A 6,660-nucleotide genomic window follows, 5' to 3' on the forward strand; every position below is an offset into this window, starting at 1 on the left:
CTATCTTGGGGAAAAAAAAAAAAAACTTTTAATAACTGCATTGCTTAGTTTCTATAATCCTGAACCATAAACTTATGGCAAACAAAGTGTGGTATAGTTCAGTGAATCTTAAGAACACAGTTCAACTTTATTTTGCTGGCAACCTTTGTTACATTAAAGATACTAAAAAAAAAAAAAAAAAAAAGATACTTATACAAAAAAAAAAAGATACTTCTACAAGGAAAAGAAATAGACATCCTTTCATGACATTTTCAATATAACCTCAAAAATTACCTCAATGTTTCATCACCTATGGAAACTACTCAAATCAACAAGCTGTTCCCCCACCATCTTTCCTCACAGGTGCAAGTATCTGGTTTTTCTCCCTTTAACCTAAATTCAGGCACATTAAAACTGAGATATTAAAGGGCATTTTTTTTTAAAAAAAATCAAAAAATCATAATTTTTACCAAAGCAATAACGCTAACCCCATCACCAGATGGAAATTATAGAAAAACATTAATATTTATTTTCTGCTGTATTTCACATAAAATAATGAACTATGCATAATTCCAGTCATTAAAGTGCTATCTTTTATAATCTAATTGACACTTTACAAAGAGGATGTTACACCCTTACAAAATGCTTTTTACTTTCAATATCATATCTACCATCTCATTTTATTATTATTCTTTTAAAATTCCTGGGTGCACAGAGCTGGCCTTATTTTAACTTTGAGAAAATCAACATTCACTGAACCTACAAGAACTTTCTTAAGGTCACATAATAGTCAGTAGTAGAGTTCTAACTAAACCTTGAATTTTACCCCAGAGTTTCCATTATATGAAGATTATCTTTGTAGCTCTTCAAAACTTCCCATTTTAGCCTTCCTAAATTCTTTATATTCACAAGATGTCTTCTGATTAATAATTTAAGTGGTTAATAGGTTAATTAAGCAAAGCAGAAATGAGACCACTCACTTGAAAAGAATTTTGGCAAATGTCATTTGGAATAGAGGAGGGAGAAGAAAGGAGGAGGAAAAAAAGAGGAAGAAGTAGGGGAAGAAGCAGAAGCAAAGGAAGGAAGGAAGCCTCTCATCATCTGAGGAAGGTAAACAACAATTTTCAAGTGCATGTCTCCTCAATATTCCAGCATTAAAGGTCAGGAAATCAGGTGGTAAATTCAAAAGGGAGCAGATAGTAAGGACTGAAGATAAAGCATCATTGTGATGGCATCAACAACCTTCAGTTGTCAGAAAACAACCTGTTCTACTTTGACACAAGTAACATCAGAAGCAGTAAGCGATCTGCCTTAAGAATCTTAGTTTATACTTATTTATACTTACAAATGTCACACCCACACAACTGTTACTAGACTTGGAAGGTACAAAGAGAAAAACCACCACAAAAACTCAAGCAAAAGTAATCTCTGAAATACAAATGAAATCACAGAATAAAACAAAAGTAAAAATTTAGACTATAAGACCAATTCCCACTTACCAGAAGGGAAGGGAGAAGGAAGGAAGTAAACCAGGTAAAAGGGGCTAATTGTATGGTGAAGGGCAGAATTTTACTTTTAGTGCAGAGTTCATTTTTTTAAAGATTCATTTATTTATGCATATAGAACTGGGGTACAGGTCAGAGGTGCAGGGGCGGTGAGAGGATTCACCAGTCAGAGTGGGGAGCAGAACAGACAGATTAGGGGAGCAGCAGGGGAGGCAAGAGAGGTCTGCTGTGCCATGTGGGTCACCTAAGGGGCTGGGGATTGACATGCACTGAAGCTGCTGCTGCTGCTACCTTGCAGTGCTATGCTTTCACCCGCTGTGCCACCAGGGAAGGCCAAGAGAATTTAACTGACATATACAGATGCTGGTTTTTAATGATGCACACCAGGTATTTACACATTATTTTGTGTGACTTCCATAAAAATATATAATCACAGAGTTAATCTTAAAACATTACATGATTTCAGGATCCTGAAAAATTCACCTTACAATTCATTCTCTGGTAGCTGAATAACTGTCATATAACCTATATAATCAATGACAGTTTTATAGCTAGCACATAAACTGAAATTCTTTCCTAACCAATAGGTAATGAAAAATATTAAGCTATTCATTCAAAAACTTCTGATGTACCTATCATCAGAACTACCTCATATGAAGGCTACTAACATAAAAACCCATTGAATATTAATTAATTTGTTAACCAAGCCAATCAAAGAGCTAATTCAGGTTTTAAAAATCAGAAAACAAGCCTTACTTACAAGAAAAAGTCCAGTCAATTTTGAATATAACTTTTTTAAATATGCAGACCATACTAGTAATGCAGGATGATGAATACTAGAAATGCTTCCATCAACAAAGACTTTTTTGTTCAATATTTGATTGACATGCCATCAGAAACACTAAAGGAAAAAACACAATGATTCGTGTTGCACTTCCCAGAAAGAAGAAAATGGGAGGTACTCCACAAAAGGGTCCAACCTGATTTTTGTCACAAACCCAATAGAAACTAATCCCATATTCTGTATGAATCCTGATAGAGCGGGAGTTGTGGAGAGCCAAGTCAGGTTCATGTTCAAATAAATCAGAAGTAAATGGTGCAATATATCAAAAATCAGGTTCAAGTTTAAATAAATCGGAAATAAATGGTGCAATATACCAGACGACTTCTGTAAATAGTCAGCCATATGACTAATTTTGTAACAGGATGCACTGGATCAATACATAACTCTACACAACCACACATTCTAACATTGCTCATATTTCTTCAGGGCTTTAAGAATTATAACCTCTACATTGGGCAGAAGCCCCTTCACTCCTAAAAATATCCATCACGCTGCACTCTCGTCCTTTTGGCTGGGGGAACATGCTAAGCGAAGGTAAGATGATAATTGTGAATCTAGCTCCTCTTCAAGAAACTTTGGAACACAGGGAGAAATGCAATCGTCTCAAACAGCAGAAGCAAGTGTTTAAGGGGCATTGCACATTTCAAACGCCACTATCGGTGTTGATCCTCTATGTCATGAACTTTCTTTCCCAGTCTACGTTTGCACCTCTGACACAAGAGCTGGGCGCTTATCCCTCGCTGGGAACAGAAGCTGAACTATGTACTTCCGAAACAAGTTCAGGTACAAGGGACGCGAGAGGGGCAAGAGAACTTCCAATGTTTCCCACAAAACCTCCACCAAAACCTTCCGCCCTACCCCTTCCCCATCCGCCATACAGGCAGCAATCGGGGGGCATCCAGGGGCCGGCGAACTGTGGACGCAGATTCCCTGCCTGCCTGGCCAGCCTCGGCCGCAGCCCGGCCTTCAGCCGCGGCTGTGAAGTCCCGGCCCTCGCCTTCACTACAGTCCCCTCGGCTCCGGCGCCGGAGCTCCCCAAATTGGTCTTCTTCCCGCTCTGAGCCCTGGTCCGCGCACCAGGCGTCCACCTTTACCTGCGCCTCCCGCCCGGCCCCGCCGGCCTGGGTCCAGCCCAGTCGCCGCTTCACGGGTTCAGGCGCAGTGAGCCGACCTCTGAGCGCCGCACCGGGCTACAGGGGCCACGGGCGGTAGAGGCAGGAAGCAAAGCTACTTACACGGTTGATAAGGCTTCTCGCTTCCCCCGCGAGGCTCCGCCCCCTGTTGATCCTCCCCGCCAATCCTCAACTTTTCTGAGCGCGGCTCCTCCCCCTACTCCCCGCCCCCCAGACGTTTGGATCAGATGCTCAGACAGAAAGAGTCTAGGCCAGATCGAGTCGATCTGGACTATTTGGCCAAGATTAAGCCTCCTCAGCCTTCCTAAGAAACTAAAGCGACTGCGCGCGTGAGCATCACGCGTGCGTGGTCATTGGGTGGGTGCTGGCTGGACCAGGGTTACCGTATGTGTTCGATCGTATGGGCACTCATAATATGTTACTGTGCTCAGCGTTCTCACGGACTGTCACTGACGTTTTAAGAACACCTGTTTTAAGAGTGAAGACTGTAATGCAGGTGGGTGACACCAACAGTAGCCAACCATATGACCCTAAACCAGTTACTGATTTATTAAGGCCCCTCAGACATCGTCACTGCAACATGGGGCTAATAGACCCCACTTCACAGATCACCTTTTGAAAATGAAGTAGAATATTACATACAAGAAAGCAGTTGCACAGTGTCTCACCCAGGCGAAGTGCTGTTAGTGCTGTAGCTAGTCTTCTCGTTCCAGTTTTGTGTTGCAAAGACTGATGTAAATATTGTTACCAAGTCCCATCGAGCTGGCTAGCATCAACCATCCCTTGTCCCCAGTTGCACCGGAACAGCAATTCCTACAGATGGTATCAATACAAATCCCTGTCACCATCCTCAGTCCTCAATGTCTCTCTCATTCTTCACTACTGGGGACCTTTCTCTCCCAATCCTCACCACTGCTCCACCCACAAACCAGCCCCCACTGTCATTCCAAGAGCTCCTCTACCCTGAGTGAAAAGACGGATTTCTGATTGCCACCCCTATTACCTCACTACCCCATCACAACATTTACTTACATCCACATCTATCCTGACCTCCCTCCTACCCTTAACTAGGGAGAAAGCAGCCTCTTCTTCCCCAGGTCAACCCTGCCAGCCTCCTGCCCACCTTCTCCTGTCTCCCCTGGGAGTTTATGCCTTCCCTTCAACTCTCCCTTTCCATTGACTCTTCCGTCTGACTCCTTATTTTCTCCCTCAACCTAAACCCTTGTTCAAGTATCTGCCTTTCCTTTAAAAAAAAAAAAAAGACAAACAAAATATGTTCCGGCTTGTAATTAACCGAACAAATATTTTCATCAACCTACAACAAATTACCATAAAGTAAAAGTTAGACCTAGAGTTCACAGGAACAGGATAGCTCACCCGAAACCCTAGTTGAAGCTCCACAGATGTTGTGGAGTTTAAAGGACCATCTGTTCTTTGCTAAAAATCTTAAGAATCTATTTGAGATCTCATTTGCTTACAATACTGTGTATGAGGTAAGGGGAATTGCCACACTCCCTGGGATGTATGTCAACAAACCATCGAAGTACCCATCTTGCTTTACCAAGGTTTTTGAGTCCGCTCCTTCCTTTGTTCCCATTCCTACCTCCCTTCCCCCTCAAGCAGCCATACTTATATAATCATATCAACAGGGTTTCTTTTTGTTTAGTTTTGTAAGTTCCTTTTGATGTTTTTACTTTCTATATGATTGAAATAACCCAGATTTTGTCTTTCTCCTTCTTACTTATTCACTTAGCATAATCCCTTCTAGTTACATCAGTTAGCCACAGATAACAAGAGTTCATTTTTTAAAGCTAAGTTGTATTCCATTAAGAGATTTAGGACACATTTATATACCACATCTTTTTAATCCACTGCTCTGTCAGTGGGCATTTGGTTTCCATAATTTGGCTATTATAAGTAGTACTACTTTTAATATTTCAAGGAAATTCCATACTATCTTCTATAAGGAGAAAATCAGTCTACATTCCCACCAACAGAATGTGAGAGTTCATTTTTCTCCTCTTCTTCATCAGCATTAGTTCTTTCTGGGTTTCCTTTGTTTTTGAAATGGGCCATTTTCACCAGAGTGGGATGGTATCTCATTGTGGGTTTAGCTTGTATTTCCCTGATAAATGATACTGAGCATTTTTTTTTCATGTGTCTGTTGGCCATCTATATGTCTTTTTTTTTTTTAAAAAAAATGTCTATTTAGCTCTTCTACACATATTTTTCATTGCATTCTTTGCTTTCTTTTTGTTATTTAAGTTATTTGTAGATCTTAGACATTAGCCCCTTGTTAGATGTTATGTTGTACATTCAGTAGGTGTCTTTCTCTTTTAATGATAATTTCTTCCACTATACAGAAGCGTTTGATGTAGTCCCATTCATTTATTTTTGCTTTTGTTTTCTTTATAGTTGGTGTCAGGTCACCAAACACATCCCTGAAGTCAAGATCATGGGTAGATTTCCCTGTGTTTTTGTCATGTACTTTATGGTTTCTGACTTTACCATTTTGAGTTAATTTTTATCTATAATGTGAGTGGTTGTTTCATTTTTCTGCATGAAGCTGTCAATTTTCCAGCACCATTTGTTGAAGAGCTTTTCTTTTCCCCACTGTACACTCTCAGCTCCTTATTGTAGATTAACTGTCCATATACCTGTGTTTTTATTTCTGGGCTCTCAGTGCTATTCCATTGCTAATACAGGAGCTGGTATGGTGCAGCAAAGTCTGCTACTTCTGAATCCAGAGCCTGTGGCACCTCAGGGGATAAAATATTACCAAGTCCTGCCACCACTGGGAGGCAGAGTGCAGTAGAAACCTTCAGGATAATTGTGATACACAGCTCAAAGGACAAAGTTGACCCCAAGTGCCCTTCTCCCCATTCAGGCCTCCTCCAAAAGGGTCAGTCAACTCTATTAACCCTTCCCAGCAGCCCTTCACTCAGGACTTCCCAGGTGGAGTTCAGACCAAGGCACTGTCAAAGTAAGATCCTCTGCGCTGTTGTTAGGACAACTTGGGGCAGAGTTTGTCCCCTCATCCTGGCAGACTTACTTAGTGTCCAACCTGGGAGGCCCAGCCAGACACTCCCAGGGCTGGGGAACACAGGGCTTAGCTGCACTGGGCCACTTCAACAATGATATTACATCAATCCTGGGAATACACACAAACAAATTTTTTTAATGAAAGGGTATTCCTACT

General features: G+C 41.2%; 1 protein-coding gene across 1 annotated transcript in view; it reads right to left on the bottom strand.

The window, feature by feature from the left end:
• PIKFYVE (phosphoinositide kinase, FYVE finger containing) overlaps nucleotides 1-3,510 on the bottom strand; it is a 77,432-nt gene extending 73,922 nt beyond the window's left edge. Inside the window, exon 1 of the mRNA XM_004674812.2 lies at nucleotides 3,423-3,510. The gene's annotated coding sequence lies outside the window, so the exon portion shown is untranslated. The remainder of the gene's footprint in view (nucleotides 1-3,422) is intronic.
• Nucleotides 3,511-6,660: the final 3,150 nt, after the last annotated feature.

This window comes from Condylura cristata, unplaced genomic scaffold (genome assembly GCF_000260355.1).
Source record: "Condylura cristata isolate star-nosed mole 26May11 unplaced genomic scaffold, ConCri1.0 scaffold00002, whole genome shotgun sequence".
Taxonomy (NCBI): Eukaryota; Metazoa; Chordata; class Mammalia; order Eulipotyphla; family Talpidae; genus Condylura; species Condylura cristata.